This window comes from Acinonyx jubatus, chromosome X, assembly GCF_027475565.1.
Source record: "Acinonyx jubatus isolate Ajub_Pintada_27869175 chromosome X, VMU_Ajub_asm_v1.0, whole genome shotgun sequence".
Taxonomy (NCBI): Eukaryota; Metazoa; Chordata; class Mammalia; order Carnivora; family Felidae; genus Acinonyx; species Acinonyx jubatus.
Window position 1 is genome coordinate 99,327,606 of NC_069389.1, and position 20,461 is coordinate 99,348,066.

At 39.1% G+C, this 20,461-nt stretch overlaps 1 protein-coding gene across 2 annotated transcripts in view; it reads right to left on the reverse strand.

Moving 5' to 3' along the window:
* TENM1 (teneurin transmembrane protein 1) overlaps positions 1-20,461 on the reverse strand; it is a 779,729-nt gene that overhangs the window by 321,323 nt on the left and 437,945 nt on the right. The window lies entirely within an intron of this gene.

Below are 20,461 nucleotides of genomic sequence, written 5' to 3' on the forward strand. Positions count from 1 at the left end.
GGCTCAGACCAATACATAAAGATTATTTACCTAGATAAGTAAGTACCAATTTTTCATTTTCTTTATACTGAATAGTACTTTAGGCCCTAAAGTATGGTGTGAAAGCTGTGATCCCTTCAAACTCAAAAAAATTTAGAAAGCTATTGGTGGGTGAGATTTTCAATCCTCTTATGATTGTACATACATCATCTCCAAGAAGGAATAGTGGAATGTCACTTCAGAGTTTTCAGGAGATCATCGCCTAACAGGGACCATTTTAAATGGGAATAAATAGGTGACCTATGCAAAATTTATGAGCACATGTTTAAAACTAAACCAGATCCCAAATTTTCTAGGAATTTAAAAATTTTCTTGATTTTGCAAAGAAATTAAATTATATTTCTCTTTACAAAACCTGAAAGTCCATTCCCAATTTTCCTTACCAGAGCAACCTGTTGGTTTCATAGACTTGGTTTCACTGGCTACTTGGCTTATTTACTTATTTATTTTTTTAGAGGAGTGGGTAGTGGGCAGAGTATTATATACCTTGACTATCTTTTTATTCATCCTCATTTTCTACAGATAGGTATTTTCTTCATTTATTTTATGAGCCAGTTGACATGGCATACATTTCTGTATGATTTGTTTTAATTGAATAGTAATCTATATTAGCAAGGACACCTTATTTTAAAGAAAGAGGGTTTCAAAATAATTACAAAGGAGTACAGTAAGGAGAGATCCTAAGCATTTCCCACTAAGCTCTTCAGGTTGAAAATATAGGTTATCATTCTAATGCACCTTTTGAAAGGTGTTGATCAACATTTGCCTTACATTAGCTTTCACTGATTTGTAAGTCTTACTCATATTTGTACATTAAAGGCAAAAATGTGGGGTGTCTGGGTGGCTCAATAGGTTGAGCACCCAACTCTTGATTTCAGCTCAGGTCATGATCTCAAAGTTGTAGGTTTGAGCCCCTCATCGGGCTCTGTGCTGATGGTGTAGTCTGCTTGGGATTCTCTCTCTCCTTCTCCTTCTGCCCCCTCGCCCCTCCCAAAATAAATAAATAAATTCTAAAAAATTAAAAAAATAAAGGCAAACATGCTTTATAATGCCATAAAATAATATAAGAAATGCCACTCACTAAAATTAACAACTCAGGCAATGACAGATGTTGGTGAGGATGAAGAGAATGAGGAACCCTTTTGCACTGCTGGTGGGAATGCAAATTGGTGCAGCCACTCTGGTAAACAGTATGGCAATTCCTCAAAAAATTAAAAATAGAACTACCCTACAACCCAGCAATTGCACTGCTAGGCATTTATTCAAAAGATACAAGAGTGCTGTTTCAAAGGGGCACATGCACCCCAATGTTTTATAGCAGCACTACCGACAATAGCCAAAGTATGGAAAGAGCTCAAATGTCCATCAAGCGATGAATAGATAAAGAAGATGTGATATATATATATATATATATATATATATATATATATATATGTATGTATATATACACACACACACACACACACACACACACACACAATGAGATATTACTCAGTGATCAAATAGAATCAAATCTTGCCATCTGCAACAACATGGATGGAACTAGAGTGTATTCTGTTAAGCGGAATAAGTCAGTCAGAGAAAGACAAGTATTATATGATTTCACTCATATGTGGAATTTAAGATACAAAACAGATGAACATAAGGGAAGGGAAGCAAAAATAATATAAACACAGAGAGGGAGACAAACCATAAGAGACTCTTAAATACAGAGAACAGACTGAAGGTTGCTGGAGGGGATGTGCGTGGGGCAATGGGCTAAATGGGTGATGGGCATTAAGAAGGGCACTTGTTGGGATGAGCACTGGGTGTTATATGTAAGTGATGAATCACTAAATTCTACTCCTGAAATTATTACACTATATGTTAACTAATTTGGATTTAAATTAAAAAAAAAAAAAGAAATGTCACCAAAATCAGTCCTTTAACCTATCCAGTATAACATTTCTCTGAGGGACAAATTGACAAAAGGCATGGCTGTCCTGTGAAATATCAATCTCAAAATCAAAGAAGTAGCCTCAGGCAGAAACTGCTCCTCACCAACATCCATGTTCTCATTTCTTGGGCACACAGACTACATTTCCCAGTCACCATTTCCATTAGGTATGGTCATGTGACTGAGTTCTGACTAAATCGAAGTGTGAGCAAAAGTGCTGTCTGATACTTCCTGTCTGCTCCCCTAAAACCTTCTCACCCAAGGAACCTTCTCCCCAATCTCTTTACTCATCCATTGGCTAAAAGGGCGGACTCAAATATGGAAGGAGCATAATACATTCGTTCTATGGAATATTGTGAGGTCAGATTAAGAATTTTAAACCACATAAGCATATTATGCTGATCACTGATTCTCAGCACAGAGCCTGGACAGAGCATCCTTACCCACGACTGACCCCACCCCACATTGCTTGCAGTCATGGTTAATTGGAGCAGAATTGGATAGCCAACCTCGGAGACAATCATATTCTCTTCCCCTCTCTCTCCCTCTCTCAGAAACCTAGACACTGAAACCTAGTCATCTAGGGAAGCCAAGATGCAAGGTCATGTTGAACCAGAGCTGGAGTTACATAATAGTGGAACAGACAAACAAGTCCCATCTAAAATGAAGCCCGACAAGAGAGAATACGTGCAGAAAGAAACAGTGATGAGACATCACACGGGTCTAGAAAGCAAAAGAATAATGGAGACAGTTCCATCTTTCATTAGGCAAAGCTGTACTCAATGCCTTCTTCCTTCCCTGTGAAATTATCCTCTACCATTTTTTAAAAACATCCTTTTTACTTGATTTACTTTTAAGGCATTTCTGTTCCCGTTAACCAAATAATTTCTAAGGCAATAAACAATTTTCCATGTTGGGGGAAAAAAAACAGAATTCATATATACAGTACAACCACAACTATTTGCTGTCCCCTTCCACACAAAAACCAAGACAACTAACTCCCACTCTGTATCCCTATTCCACAGAGATCTGATCTAGAAGAAAACATGGAAATCTTAATAGTAACTATCTTTGGGTAGTGGAATTTGTAGTTATTTTTCTTTGTGATTTCCTGTGTTTTTCCTATTTTTGAAATGAAGGTGTACTACTTCATAAGGTCCTTCACAATATAGGTCTCTCCACCTCACTACTGCTATTGTCTCCAATGCCCTCTTAGCTCTGGCCACCCTGTCATGTGTGGTTTCCCTAATGTGCCATTTGCTTTCAGGCTCCTGTGTCCTTGTAAGCTTTTCAGCAAAGAACAATGTCGGAAGAGTTAATAAATGTCCAAGAGTAGCGTAGATCTAAAGCAAACGTAGGAGAGAGAGAATAGAGTGAACATAGGGAGAATGAAGAGTGTAGAAGAAAAAGGAATAGAATCAGAAAGGAAATTTGATTGATAGATAGATAGATAGATAGATAGACAGTAGATAGATATGGCTATATATGCAAGGGTAAAGGATCATTTGCTAGTTGCTTAGAAGGTCACTCTGGGTTTCCTTGTCTACATCTGATCCAAATAGTCAGAAGTGATATACTGCTTTTTTCCATCTTTTTGCATTCCTAGGAAACAAACCAATTAAGTATATATACAAACTAGTATACATTCAGTGTGTCAAAATATATTCCTCTTGCTTAAGACTCTTACAGAGAAATGCAGGATATGACAAGTTAATTGGGAATAAAATTATGAGGAGTGGCCACCATATGAAAAGGAAACTAACTGGCAGGGGTGGGGAGACCTTAGAGCTAAATGAATTGTTTAGTGGTTGTTTTAGTCTATTTGGGCTGCTATAACACAATACCATAAGGTGGTTGGCTTATAAACAACAGAAACAGGTTTCTCACAGTCCTGGAAGCTGGAAGTCCAAGATCAGGATGCCAGCATGGAAGGGTTCTGCTGAAGGGTTTCTTCCGTGTTACAGACTGCTACCCAGTCTGCCATGGGCAACTAATGTGTCTTGCTGTATCTTCATGTGGTGGAAGGGGCTAGGGTGCAATCAGAGGTCTCTTTCATAAGGGCACTAATCCCATTTATGAGAGCTCCACCCTCAGGACCTAATCACCTCCCAAAGGCCCCACCTAATACCATCATCTTGGGCATTAGGTTTTCAATATATGCATTTGGGGGAGATCCAAACATTCAATTCATAGCAGTGGTTTCCAACACAAATTATGCTTTAAACTGGAGAATTATCTAAACCTACCAACAAAGTCTTCAGAAGAAGGGAATGCGAAGAGGGAAGATGGGAAGGGAAAAAACAAACTGCTAGAATCTGAAGAGGGGTTGAGAAAAAGTGAACGGGCAAGGAAACAAAAGATTTTGCAGCATCATTATTCTCAAAGAGCCTTTCTCAGTTGGGGATGAATTGGCCCACAGGGGACATTTGGCATTGTCTGGAGATGTGTTTGGTAATCATAACCAGGGGGAGGCCACTACTGGCATCTAGTGGGTAGGAGGCTAGCGATGCTGCTAAACACCCTATTATGCATGGGACAGACCCCAGAACAACGGATTATCCAGCCTGAAATGCCAATAGTGGTGAGGTTGAGAATCGTTGGCCTAAAACTATTCCTCTGATTGGAGCATGCATTTTTGAAGTATTCAGCCTCCCTCTGGGGGTGGGGGGGGGAGGGGAATCTGTCACTCTTTAAAGGCTTCCAGGAAAAGATTTTCTTGCCAGGCACTCATGATCTTATCTTCCTCCCAAGCTCACAGCTGTTCTTCCCTTGGGGCTATTTGCACTTGGGATTGGTCTATTATCCAAACAAATACCCTAACCCTAGGGCCACAGAACACAAACAACTCACCTATAATTATCTCAAACATTTACCCTTGCTAACTAAGCAAGGAAACCTTTGTAGGTATGGAGACTAGAAAACATCTTCTACTTTCAATTTTTTAAATTGCTGTTCAAAGTGTACCTACCTCTCACAAAGTGTCACAGGATATAAATCCAAAATCTGAAATACTGATTAAAACATGCAAAACATACAATCATGATAGCAATTAAAACAACATTAACTCCCTTCAGGTTAGGCTACCTAAGAAACAGTCAAATTCCACTTTGTGCCATGCTCTAAAGCTCAAAAACTATAATCCCACTTGAACACAGGAAAATTTGTAGAAACCAGGCCTTCCTTGCTGGGAAATGTTCTCTCCCTGGTTCCCTGCAGTGTGGATTCAAGAGAGCAAAGAAGAAACCCATTGGCTTGCTTTAATTATTTAGGGGCAGCACAAGGAGATAAACAAGGTCAGGTCAACTTCAAGAATACAATGATTTCATGCACTTCTCTGACTTCTAAATATACATCTCTATTTGGCAAATATGATATTAAACCTAAACTTGCCTTTTCTCTGCATCATCGTCAATGCTTAGAAAAAGTTATCATCATGGATTTACAGGATGCAGTATAGAAATGGGTGGTTGGAACTTTAAACCCAATCCAGGTTGTATTTTTATCTTTGAATAAGAAACAAAATAAAGTTATATTTATTTCTTAATGAGACAGAGAATGAAAAATTGAAAGAAAATACTGAACCATCTGCAGCTTTGCAATATGACCCAAGGCAAGGTAGGCTTCTTTAAATTTTTTTTTTAACGTTTATTTATTTTTGAGACAGAGAGAGACAGAGAATGAACAGGGGAGGGTCAGAGAGAGGGAGACACAGAATCGGAAACAGGCTCCAGGCTCTGAGCTGTCAGCACAGAGCCCGATGTGGGGCTCGAACTCACGGACCACGCACGAGATCGTGACCTGAGCCGAAGTTGGACGCTTAACCGACTGAGCCACCCAGGCGCCCCAAGGTAGGCTTCTTTATAAGGTGCTGCCTCTTGAATCTTGTCTCTACGGAGGGTTTTGTTCGAGGGTTTTGTTCTTAAATTCGTTCACTCCACAAATTTTGACTGAGCACCTGTATCGGGTAGAACATGTGCACAAACTAGTCTTGCACTGGCCTAAGATCAGTTTCTTAACTATGCTTGTGTGCCTTTATCAACACCCCCGGACAGACAGGGATGTGTAGATGGTCTTCCTCATTTCCCCTTGGCTACTGGAGATTTTGAAGGAATCATGGCTTAATTTATCATGGCTTCATTTATCTGACTTGTTAGGGGACCTCACCTAGAATCAGTAATCCTGCAATTAATTAGAATCCAACTAACTGGAAAGCTAAACTGAGCAGGATTCTTTCAGTGGAGGAGCAAATGACAAGAAGGCAAGCCACGGAATGATAGAGAAAGTAAAGGCAGAAAGGACATCAAATAAATCTTTTAGCTTTATTCCTTTATCGGACTGTTGAGGAAAGTGAGGTTGGAAAGGAAGAAAGAGACCCTATCAAGGTCACACAGCTATTTAGTGGCAGAACTGGACTCAGACGCAAGATTTCCAATTCTAATTCCAGTGCTTTACAACTACTCACAAGAGGCCACCCCAAATTTTCAAAGAATATCCTGGGACCACTATACATTTTGTTCATTTTATAATATTTTCTATACCTGACGGGTTGTACAATAAAAAATCCTGTTCAGAATGGCAACCCTGCCTTACCGTAAGATTTTCAATTATAATAGATTAAATTATGATCATTTGGATTAAAACGGAAAGTAGATTCATATTTAAGAGTGATTTTCAACAAGAATGGCAATTTTTTAAAAGTTCTATTTAACCTTAAGCTATCCACCAAATCCAATTAACCAGAACCCCCAGTTTTCTGGGCATTTAGGCTCATCAAGATTTTAATATAAATAGAATAAAACCTAGATTACATCTCCAGGCAGAGGAATTTAACTGAACTATAAATATTCACTGAAAGACAAAAAGGAATAACTTGGGGTTCTTTATATTCCAGAGAAATATTGTTATAGTGCAAAGAATACCAGATTGGTTGTGTGGAGACTTGAATTCTAGCTCCAACTCTTGCTCTACACTGCCACATTGACACATTAGTAAAATTCCCCACAACCTAGTGTCCTTATCTTTAAATTGGGCATAATTTCTGTTAATGTCTACCTTGCCAGGGTTGTGTAGAGTTTAAAAAGAAATAACCAGTAAGGGCTTTGAACAAGAAGTTATACATACACACTTATATATGCACATACACCCACATGGGTACACAGACATACGTGCACATGTATACAAGACATATCTAAAACCTGAGTCTTTTGAAGATGACAAAAAATATTTAGCTGCCAGTGTAGACACACTAAAAGGCAAACAGCCATGTTACCATAAAATTATCTAAGTTAAAGATACTATTCAGTACAGTAAATGAAAAATTTGAACGAATAAGACTGCTATAGATTAAAAAAACAATTATTTTAGTCAAAAAGTAGGGGAAATAGCAGATTGTGAATGTTCTCTTCCAGAAGAAAGTCAATTTACTTAGGAGGCTGATATTATGCCACAAAAGGAAAGAATCAATGATATCTGTGTTTTTAGGTTATACTTGACATTTTGATAGTTGAATAGGGAATAATTATAAGTTATCTTTTATAATATCAATGCAAACCCTGTGTGTACATATGTCACTATTAAGTATCTTCATCAGTAAAAGGGGACTGCCTAGTGTTTTGTGTATGCCAGATGGAGACAGGAAGTCTAAATTACAATCTTGGCTGGGCCAATGATAGCTGCTTGCCCGTGGAAATACGACTTAGATTTGAGCCAACTTTAAATAAGGCTGTGAGGGTATAATGCCACCCTCTAGCGTAAGAATAGAAAAGGCAAACTTCTTGCACCTAAGGAATTCATGATTCCCCAAAGGTGGTGACATCATCAGCCCTTGCTGAATCCTGGCAACCTGGGAAGCCTGTACCACTGTGTGGGATCATGCTGTTTTCTTCAGCGTTATGTGACCATTCCTGCAAGTTGCCATATTCTTTACCATCAAGGAAACTTGATCTTTAACTTGGTTGGTTGGTTTCTTTCTGTCAACCACGTCACCAGCCTGGGAACTACTGTGTACCCCTATACCGAATATAGTTTCCGCACCCTCCATCCCACCCACCATTGTTTTTTCCTCCTTCCAATTTATATGGAAGTTTTGCCGTAATTCAGCTTCCTCTCGATCTGCTCTTCCATTTCAGATAGTAGCCTGCCTTCTGTTTCCATTTTCTTACCACTAACCAATTCCTCAAACCCACTGCAGTCTAGCTTCACTCTTAGCACTCTGTTGAGATCGACTGCTTCAAAATCAAAAAGTCTGTAGTTGACAAAATGAAAGGTCTCTCCTCATCCACACTCTAGTGGACTCCTCTGAAGCATTTGAAAACCACGATCACAATCTCCTTGAAATTTTTTGTTGTTTCTTCTCTTCTATTAGTATTAATCCTCAATCACCTATGCTGGTTTATTTTCCTTCATGGACCTAAGATGTTAAGTGTTCTCATGGTTTGGTTTATGGTCTTCTTGCACTAAACTCTGTCTGGGTTTTTCAGTATTTCCTCCTTCATTCATGTAAATTCAATTATTATGTCTACATATGAAATTCTCCATAATTCATGTGTATCATGTGCTCTGGAATCAGACAGACAGGCAGTGGAACTAGCTCCATTAATTACTAACTAGTGGCCTTGTAGCAGATTGTTCAACTTCTCTAAGCCTCAGTTTAAAAAAATAAAACTTGGCATAAATGTGATAATGACTCGATGCAATGTTTGGCACATAGTAAGCATTTGGTAAGTGGTAGGAGGAAAACTTTCCTCTCTTTCTTCTTCTCTTGGGACCCAGATTCTTATTTTCAACTATTTATTGAATATTGAGCTTTTCCAATATGGATGCCCCACATAAATGTGTCAATATTTCCCAAACAAAACTCACTGCCTGCTTCTACCAACTACTATTTCTGATTTCAGAAATCTGCTCCATCTGTAATTCCCCGCTCCGTTACTCTGTCTGTCCATATACCTTACAAAAATTTTGTTAAACATCATGAGCTAAGCACTGAGGAATCAAAGTAGAAAAAGAAGACATAGTCCTTCACTCAAGTTGCAGCAGGGAATAAAGACAAGTAAATAAAATATTTGGAGTGCAAATACACAGTGGAATAAGGTCTTCAGAGACATACACACAGGATGCTATGAGCCCACAGATAAGGGAAAATTCCATGAAAGGTGCTGGGGGGAAGTGAAGGCAGGTAAAAAAAAAAAAAAAAAAAAAAAGCTCCGAAGAGGTATCTTTGGCTTCTCTCCCCCTTCTCACATATTACATCTACTAGACCACAAGTCCTGCGATACTATTAGCCTCAATATAATTACATTTTAGGATAAAGGCAATCTCCCCCACTAGAATGTAAGCTCCATAAGGCAGGGATTTTGTCTGCTTCGTTCTCTGCTGTAGCCCCAGCAACTCGAACACTGGCTGATCCATGGTGGGCACTCAACAAATATTTGTCAAAATTGGTTTAAACTTATTTACACTAGAATTAATTTATCATAGTATTTACATTCAACTGTTTTTCATGTAAACTATTCACATTATACACATGCTTATATCCTCAGATATCACACCAAAAAAGATTAACAGAATGGAGAAGCAGATGTTACTGTTTATTTGCTTATCTGTTCGCCAAAGGGGGCAATTCTTTTTGAGCTTTCCTGTTCTTTAAATGGAATAGTCGTACCACACTTCCACAATTCTTGCAGAGGCATTTCAAAGACCTCAAGACTTAACCTGATCTTATCTTTTGCTTTTAAAACTACAAACATTTTTGTGTTGTGGAATTAATAAAGAACCAGCTGGATTCTCCCAAAGGGAGATGTTTAGTAGAATGTCTTTGATACACACGCGCGCGCGCGCGCACACACACACACACACACACACACACACACGCAAACACACACATCTCTGTAGAAATTAAGAATAGTTGACAGGAAAATCATTCTTTGTTACTTCAAATACATTTCATACTTTTAGTAAAATATAACAGACAAGTGTCTATTAACTTGACACGGCAATGAAAATATTTATTATGATTAACTGGATAAGTAACTTTGTAGTCAATGAGGTTTTTAAGAACTAGTTTCTTTCTTAGTCACAACCAGATATTTCTGTTTTAAATATACAACCCATGATAGGTTAAGTATATATGATGGACGGGAGACAAAAAGGGTGGTACAGAGGTTCCTCTAAAATTTAATTTTGGTTTGCTACACTCACATATTTCATCAATCAACTCATTTTTTTAAATTCCCTAAAACATCTGTTTAGATTCACATTTGCATTGCTAAAAAAATCTCCTCCATATTAAGACCAGATTTCATCGCACCTATGGTGAAATTTCCCTTCCTTAAAAAATGAAACACATTATGTTTGCCTATGGTTTATACTTTGAAATGAAAATGAAAATAGTCAGATCAAAAGCATTTTTAAAAATAACATCACCACCAAAGTGACTAGAGATTGTATCACGATAATCTCCAAAATATTGCTCTTCACTGCCTAAGCACAATCGACTATTATAGATCTATTTTTACTCTGAATTTGTAAAATATATTTTTAAGACTACAGAATTCTCCTTCATGTAAATTTAACATATTCCACATCCATCATTTGGTGTAGGCTGAAAAGCTTGGTTGATTCCTGTTCATCTGTAGTAAACAGGATTTATAGGTCATAGATTAGTTCTACGAAGTCTTTTCCTGTCTTAAAAAGAATCTTTAAATCTGTGGCTGAAGATAGATTTTGCTAACCCCAGTGCTGTTAAAGGATTAAAGCATGAGATATTGTTGGATCTAAGCACTGAATATGTACATTCTGAGCCCTTTTTTTCCTCTAGTCATTATTGAAAGAAAAAACTATGTCTCTAAATCTATTTTTCCATTGCAAATGTACTAAAGAAAAAAAACCTACTTATGAAAGTTAGGTATATTTTAGCAGTACTATATAACAAAGAAATATAACTACCACTGGAGAACTTACATTTATGGGTTAATATTCACAGAGTATTATTCCGTAGATATTTAAATCACTGTCATCACCACTAATGAACGTTGCTTCCTATTTCCCCAAGATAGACACTAGCTCTAGAAGTCTGGTAACAAGCATGGGTCATATAGACTTCATTTCTTGTTCTATTCTTTGCCAACACCTCCCCCACCAATGGCCGTGGCTTTTCCTTTGTAAAAATAACCCTGTTGACTCCACTTAAATGTCACATTGGCCTAAAGCCAGCAAGGGCAGTTAGCCTCATACCAAGCTACAGCCATCTGGCAGAATATGCTAAAAAAAAAAAATCAGTGAAAATAGTTGCTACCCCCTCTTCTGGCCAGCCATGATTCCTCCACACAGTTATGATCTGTCTTTGTGAGTTGAAGTGGTTATGTTAATATCAAATCCAAGTTCTCAAGAGTATTAAATATCACAGAAAAATCTTTAAGACTCATTTTGGTGACTAGATCATGGTTAATGTCCATCATCATCACTGAAGGTTTGTCAAAGTTAAGGTCTAGAGCCAACATTTGGCCAAAAATTCCCCACGGGTAAGAGTATCAAGGGGCGCCTGGGTGGCTTAGTCGGTTAAGCGTTCGACTTCGGCTCAGGTCATGATCTCACGGCTTGTGAGTTCAAGCCCCGCATCGGGCTTTGTGCTGACAGCTCAGAGCCTGGAGCCTCTTCAGATTCTGTGTCTTGCTCTCTCTCTCTGCCCCTCCCCCACTCACACTCTGTCTCTCTCTGTCTCTCAAAACTAAATAAACATTAAAAAAAATTTTTTTTTAAAGTATCAAGTAAACTTTGAATTAGGAGTTTGAATTCAGGGACAGCAAAGAAAGCAAATAAGGCAAACTAAAAATGGCTGTAATTCAATTTCAAAGTAAATCGGATGAAGAGGTCAAGAAAGCTAAGAGAACTGTCCCAGTTCTCTGCAGGGAATGGGGGATGTCTGAGTTTCTGATAGAAATGAGTACTACTCCAGTTAGCTGTGTGTTAAAGGCAGAGCAATCTACTCACATACAAAGTGTATGGACAGAATAGAGAGACCAATATAGAAAGAAAAGTGGTAAGTCCAGTTTCTGAGAAGCTAGTAGCAAAAGCCAGGGCCAACGGAATGGAGAAAGGAGGAATGTGATGCAGAGGAAGAACAGAAATAGAGGAGGAAACTAAAATGAGTGTGCAAATCACATGTGAGATCTAAAATAACCCTTGTAACAACATTATGACAATGAGTGTTATTAACCCAGTTTCAAGGTCAGGGAACTAAGGTTCAGAAAGGCTAAATAATTTTCCCAAGTACAGACAGCTAATAAGGAACAAATTCAAACCCAAACTCACATCTGTTGGTTTCTACAATTGAAAGCCTTAACCACTCTTCCAACTGTTATGAAGAAGGCACAACATTGTACCACTAAAGGTATAAAATAGCTTTGGAAGGGAAAAAAAAGACTTTCTGGAAAAGAATCAGAATAAAAGGATCTTCAAACTGAAGTATATCCAAGGACGAGTCTCTGGGTAAGGAAAGAGAATATGGCAATTTAACAGCAGGAATTTTAGAATGAAATTTTGATTTCTGGATCATAGCTTAAAAATTATGGACTTTTGGTTCGAGAATGATTATTTCTTCTTAGTATTAAAAGGAATATATTTGCTCATAACCAGACAACCTAGTAAAGAGGGTTTAAATGGCAATGGAGGGGTGCCTGGGTGGCTCAGTCAGTTAAGCGTCTGACTCTTGATCTCGGCTCAGGTCATGATCTCATGGTTCATGAGATTGAGCCCCACATCAGGCTCTGCACTGATAGTGCAGAGCCTGCTTAGGATTCTCTCTCCCCCTCTTTCTCTGCCCCTTCCCCACTCTCCCCTCCCTTTCTCTCTCAAAATAAATAAATAAACATTTAGAAAAAACTAAACTGTTAAAGCAGTTTGGGGAAATAATATCCTTTAATAAGTAAATAAATAGGCAACAAATGGCAAACGGAGGAAAAGGGAGAGGAAGAATAGAAAGAATAACACTTAATATTACTGAATTGGTAACTGGTGACGATGCATGACTTTGAGTAGACTTTTCCTTCATTTTGCACCTAATGCTGTCCCATGGTTTTATTATTAATTGCATGTATTAGTAGTAATAAATTACTTTCAGGTCATTTTCTCAGGAAAATCTCTACTTTCCCATTTCCCTCCCTCCACACTTCCTCTGGGTTAGATCTACCACCTCCAAGTGTTCTGACCTTGGAATTACTTCAATTTAATAAAGCACTTATGATACTGTTATTTATTTCACTTTGCCTTCTTTTTTTTTTCAATTTTTTTAAAGTTTGTTTATTTTTGAGAGAGAAAGACAGAGTGCATGGGGGGTGGGGGCAGAGAGAGAGGAAGACACAGAATCCGAAGCAGGCTCCAGGCTCCGAACTGTCAGCACAGAGCCCGACGCGGGGCTCGAACTCACAGACTGCGAGAGCTGAAGTTGGACACTGAACTGACTGAGCCACCCAGGCGCTCCTCACTTTGCCTTCTTTACTACAGAAAGTGGTTGAACATAAAGACCCTGGCCCTGTATACAGCCAAGGTTCAAAGTCTGACCTGGATCTGCTCCTTCCTACCTGTGGGATTTTTCAAAGTTCTTTAACCTGTCCTTACCTCAGTTTCCTTACCACTCAGTTGAAGATGGGGACACTAATAGTATCTACCGCATGGAGTTATTTTAAGGATTAAAGCAACTGATTTATGAAGACCCAGAATGGTGTCCAGCAGGTAGTGATGCTATATATTTAGCTATCATTATTATTACAAGTACTATAAGCTTCTGGAGTATGTGGGCTCTTATTCCTCATAGTAGCTGTAGTGCATGACGAATAATCAGTAAATGTTTGCTGAATGCCTTGCTGTGCAGGGAATGCTTAATAATCCACAGACTGAGAGGTATGTGTGAATATTAGATGTTTTTAGAGCAAAGCTAATGTGGCTCTCTGAACTCTGATGATTCTGAATTCTCCTCTTTGCCAGCATGTCAGTAGCAGATTTGTATATCAAAAATAATGTTTATTGTATACTTTATGTTAAAAATAATGTTTATTGTATACTTTCTATGTGCCCAGCTCTGAGGAGACAGTCTACGTGGATTATCTTATTTGGTTCTCAGAACAAGCACACAAGGGAGGATCTGTCATTTCCTACACCGGACAGATGGGGAATTGAGGCCCATGGAGGGTAAGTGACGCGTCCCAGTTCATGACCATATTAAGTCACTCGGTCCAGTGCTGTTTGAGCGCACACACTGACACACATCACCCAGACTGTCCATCTTCATCTTTGGCAATGTGCCCATCTTTCCAGGTTGTGAAAGATGCATCTCTGACTCCGCTGCAAAAAAGATAATCCAAGAAAAGGCTTAGAAGAGGAGCTGGAAAGGCTGATCTCTGAGTAAGGGAGGGCTCAGGGCAGGACATAATCCTGAACGTAGTGGGTAGTGGGGGAATTATTTCTATGAATGACAGAAGGCAGGGAAGAATCTAAAAGCCGTTCTGTAGATTTATCACAGGGCAGTCTTACAAAGCCTCATAGACATGTGCGGTCAAAACCTAGGGGAGGGAATGGTTCTAATGATTGGAATTTGGTGGTTGCTATAGATTGAATGTATCCTCCCAAAATTCTTATGTTGAAACCTAACTTCCAGCGTGTTGGTATTCTGAGGTGGAGCCTTTAGGAGGTGATGAGGTCGTGAGGGTGGAGCTCTCATGAATGGGACCTTATGAATGGAAAACCCTAGAGAGCTCCCTTGTCTTTTCTGCCATGTGAGGAGACAGTGAGAAGATAGCAGTCTATGAAATAGGAAGTGGGCTTTCACCAGACACCAGATTTGCCAGTGCCTTAGACTTACAGTTCCCAGCCGCCAGAACTGTGAGAAATAAATCCCTGCTGTTTAAAGAACCCAGTCTATGGCATCTTTGTTACAGCAGTCTAACTGGACTAACACTGTGGTGAAAGAGTATATCCTATTTGAAAGCATGCTAAGAGAAAAGTGAAGGGTTGTCGTGTTTACCTGGGGAAAGCATGAACATAAGGGTAGAAACATCTTTAATTAGATGAAGACAGAAATAGAAAGGGACAAAAGTAGAGCTGTTTCTTGTGTATAATAACTGTCAGTATTATTATTCTAACATTTATCAAGTGTTTACTGTATGCCTGGCTGCTTGAAAATACATTGCAGATATTAACTCCTTTAATCCTTACAACGACTTTATGAGTAGGTGCTACTGTCATCCTTACTTTCCAGATGAGAAAACTGAGGCGTGGCAATGTTACATAATATGTCCAAGTTCATACAGGTAACAGATGGTGGATCAGGGAGTCTACAATAAGCCACTTGCCCAGTTGGAGGAAATGGATGCTCATTTCCAATACATACCACAAAAGTGCCCTAAGAGTAAGGTGAAATAAACATGAGTGATTTCAACTCCAAAGACATCTGCTAGATGCATCATTTAATCAAGGCAGGTAGGTGACAGGTCCCCCACCTCCCTTGTTGAAAACTCTACCTCCTAGAAGGTAAAGAAATTAAGGATATTTCTTCTCTCACTGAGTAGAAAAGAGAAACTAGTGAGTTAAGGTGATAGGAACCTTTCAAGAAAGCAACCATTTTAGCTTAAGAGTCTCTAAGATACACTATGAAGCAAAACCCTAGACTTCAGGAAAGCAGTTCTTTAAAGTGAAGTCAGTATGATTCCATACCCTGAGATATTTCAAAATAGGAGATGGATTAAGAGTTGGAAAGGTCTGGGCCGCCTGGGCGGCTCAGTCAGTTAAGGGTCCCGACTCCAGCTCAGGTCATGATCTCACAGGGTCTGTGAGTTCGAGCCCCATGTCGGACTCTGTGCTGACAGCTCAGAGCCTGGATCCTACTTCAGATTCTGGGTCTGCTTCTCTCTCTCTGTCCCTTCTCTGCTCTCTCTCTCTCTCTCTCTCTCTCTCTCAATAAAGATTTAAAAATTAAAAAAAAAAAAGAGTTGGAAAAGTTTCTTGCCTATTGAAACCAGTTTGCCTGTACTGGGTGCTCTCCATTCAGTTTAGATTTCCAAAGAACAGTTAACAAAAGAAAGAGATGAAAATCAAGGATAAATAATTGTAAGATAGTGTGATGAAAATAATGCTAAGAAAGTTCATACACCAAATGAGCCTGAAGCTTGAAAAAAAAACTACTAACGATGACAGAAAGTTGTTGGGTTGTTCTTAGATATATGTTTAGATTATGGATTGGATAGATGTGTAACTCATGCAATGCTATGGCATGACCGAGATCAGGGAGGCCTTCTCAATGACTAGTCTTCCCTGTGGAAGAGAATGATCATAGACCTAAAAGGGTAAAGTAAACATCAGTAAACCATAAACTGAAGTCTAAGATAGTTAAAGTGTTCCTAAGAAGGCACTCAACTGTTCTGAATGAATTAAAATTCTATCCCGGGAGTGGTGACAAGTCTTATAGATTTTATTGCCTAGTCATAGTTGCTAAAGTTTCAGGACTGTGGTGTGGGTGATAGGTGTCAGAAGACCGGAGACAGCAAACATTGGCTTTGGTTTTTAAAAGGAACAGGAAGCACATGAGATCTTTAGACTAGACCAACGGATATCATGTTGACTGAGTGCACAATTCTAGAACATGTTATTACAAGGATGATTTGTAAGCACTTTTTAAAAAGATAGTAACCATGAGAAGGCAGCACAAATTCTCCAAGAACAAGTCATGTTAGACAAATCTCATTTCATTTCTATTTTTGACATGGTTTTTGGATTGGCAGATCAGTAAAAATGTAGGCATACTATATCTGGATATCAGCAAAGCATCTGACGAGGTCCCTCATCATATGTCTGTGAACAAGGTGGGAGAAATGTGGGTTGTGTGCTAGCAAAACAATGCTGCCTGATGGACAAGCGTCAACCTACAGGAAGGATTCCACTGGCATGCCACAGAGCGCTGACCTTGATTTTGTCCCAGTAATGACTTACCTAGAAATGAGGAAAGCATACCTAACAAAACTGCAGATGACACAATTATGGGAGCAATACAATGCAAATACCTCGTATGGCAGAATTAGAATTCAATTACATCCCCACAAGCTAACAAGGTGAAATCAAATGAAGCCCAATCAAGGCTCTAAACGTATTTCCACCTGCCCCCCATCCCAAACACACAATTAAAAAAGCTCCAACTATGTAATTTCAGAATAAAAGTGGCTTAGCCTCAGAACTTGTTAAGAAGTTTTAGGAGTTTGGTTACTAAGCATTCTCAAGAAAGTATGGGTAGTGTTACATAGCCACAAAAAAAGCTGACATTGGCACAGACAGCATTAACAGAAGTATTTAGTTTAGAACAAAGGAGACAACTGATTGTTGGTAATAGCACAAATTTCTGAACGAGTCAATCAAGGTGATTGCTGAGAGTCCCATCTAAGGTACATCAGCTCTGCTACCCACCCTTGCTCAAGGGGCAGCCATAGGTGGCCATGCTGTATGTTTAATTACATAGAAAAAGGTGGCCCTTTTTCTCCCTTGGCCTCACCTGACTGAGAGAATACTGTTGTCTCCCCTTATCCAAGGGGGATACGTTCCAAAACCCTCAGTGGATGCCTGAAACCACAAATAGTACTAAACCCTATATATACTAGGTTTTTTCCTATACACACCTATGATAAAGTTTCATTTATATATTAGGCACATTAAGAGATTAACAACAACAATAATAAAATAGAACAATTATAACAATATATTATAAGAACTTATGTGAACGTGGTCTTTCTCTCAAAATATCTTACTGTACCGTACTCATGCTTCTTGTGGTGATGGGACACGATAAAATGACTACGTGATAAGATGAAGTGAGGCCAATGACGCAGTGTGTGAAGCTACTGCTGACCTTCTGACGATAAGTCAGAAGGAAGAACATCTGCTTCCAGACCACGGTGGAGCGTGGGTAACTGAAACTGCAGAAAGGGGCAACTACTTTATCTTGAAAAGATGTTCTCAATTATTTGAGGTGACCTGAATGAACTCTGCAGCTTGCCACCAAGGAGTCTAATAACCACCCCCCACACACCTGCATTCAGCCCTGGCCATGACACTTCAAGAGGAGTTTGGTCAGCAGTGTGGAACTGTGCTCTACCGAGACCAGGCTGGAGGATTTGAAACCAGCCAATGTGAGGAAATGTTGAGGGAACTGGGGAAACATTTACGTCAGAGAACTACAGAATCAGGAACGGTGAAGGGCCATTAGGTGTGTGAGGGATTTTATTTAGTCTGTGAGATCGCAGAACCAGATCTGGGAGAAATGTTAAGAGGTGGGAGATTTCAGTGCAGTAGGAATCCTCCCGGAGTTGCTGGAGGTGGAATGGAATGCCTCAGGAATGAATCAATTACCTATTTTGGAGCCATTTAAGATGAGGCAGGTGACCACTTAGTAAGGACAGCAGTACTACCTTTGAATTGTTTAATGCTCTGCAGTGTACGAAGCACTTTCTGCCACACCAGCTTGATCTTCCACACGCATTGAGACAGGCATTTTTACATTCATTTTCACAGCTGAGGAAGCTGAGGCTCAGAGAGGTTATGTTACACAGCTCATGAGTAAGTGCCAGTGTGCCCACAAGAGATACCCTTTACTGACTGCACGTGAAACAAACACTTGAAAGGATATATTTGGAAAACCCTAGCTCATCAGGCTGATGGGGTTTCTAGGTTTATAGAAAATTTGTCTTTGTGATACTGAATATATTACCAAATGTACTAAAAAGGTACTTTCTGCACAATCTCACATGAAAACTTATGTTCTTCTCTGCGTCTTAAGAAGCTGAGACCAATTAATACATTCCTTGCATAGATACAGAAGGTCCGTGGGTGCAGTTTGTGCAAACATGCCTAGATGTACATTTCAAATAAGAATAGTTTTCTCTCTCCATTTGCCTGAGCCCATTCCCCACCCTCCTTCCAGATTTCCTGTTATTTGGCTTCTTAGAGGGAAGGAAGTATGTTTTGCTTGTCATGATTGCTAGATAACCAGATTGCCCCCCCCCCACTGCTTCCTTAGCTCTCTATCACTAAGCCCTACAAAGGAATTAAAAGAATGAGTACATTTTTAAAGAAGATGAGTAAATCACCAACATTAGCAAAATCTCCTTGAAGATACCCATTGTTCTCTGCTTCTCTCACTTCATTCACCACCCTCTCTCAATTAAAAAAAAAAAAAAAGAAACGATACACAAACACTGTCACTAGTACAGTTCTAATTGGGTTATCTTCACCATCGGAGCTGACTGCTGTATTTTCTCTTGGGAGATAACAGAAATATCACTTTATGAATCTATTTAATCTAGTAGTGATGGATGATACAGAATTTCCTGGATTTGAGCCATAATGCTCTCAGTTTGTTGGTGATGACATACTCACTGATGCCATGGCTGGCATATAACTTAATATGCTAAGAAAAAAATAAGCAGTCTTATAATGTCGGTTTATTAGTCCTCCCCTTTCAATTCCAATTCCCAAATATTGGGACAGAAATTGATCAGAGTTGACACCACACATTGCTTATCAAGTGATATATTATACCCCTTGTTTACATACAAATGTGCTTAGAAAAAGCTTCAGTAGTAGATCTAAATAAGGCGTATAGAAGGCAAGGGGCAGTCCTTGAATTTAAAAGATTAACAAAATAATATGTTTTATTAGGTAATGTTTTACTATGTTAATGTTTAATACGTACCATTTTTCTAGGTAATGTTTACTAGAAAGTTGGAATTTTTTTAGTTTAAGATGAATAATTTCTCATTTAATTGCATCTAGTGCTAGCGTCTATTCTACAACGGGGGAGGATTAGAACTTTAACCCCATGACAGAGATTTGAGGAATGACTCTGAAAACCCAAATACATGAAGTGCTGGAAAAACAGAGGCAAACTTTTTGGTCAAAAGACCAAACTTCACCCTAAAGGCAGGATCGAGTTTTTAAAAGGACACACGGACCTCCAGTTTATGAAGGTCCTTTTTTAAAAGGTTCTTTTTAAAAAGGTTGTTTTAAAATTCCTTTTTTAAAAACTCTGAAGTCAACTTACTTTTCAAAAGAATCTTACAATAAAACCCGAAGTATCGCCGTTCCTCCAACTGTGTCTGGATTTTCCTGTAATGTTGCAATTTCTTGCAACAGGGTACAACTGCCTTTTACTTTGAGGATGCGATGATAGTTTAGATAATTGCTTCGTTTCCTAGGTTTTTGTGGATGGCTGCCCGTGGGGTGTTTATGCATCTGTGTTTCATCTTTCCACGTGAACCTGATCTCGTCCATGTCTGTGAGCATGCCTGAATCCAGACGTGTGTGCCCGCGTGCACGTCTCTGCTTATACAGGTCTGCCTTTTGCCCGAGCCTCTGGGGGTGTATCCCTGCGTGCATTTGTGTGTCGCTGCAGATGTCTACGGTGACATGAGTTTCTGCATTCAGTGGAATCACCCTCTGCCAATATTTAAG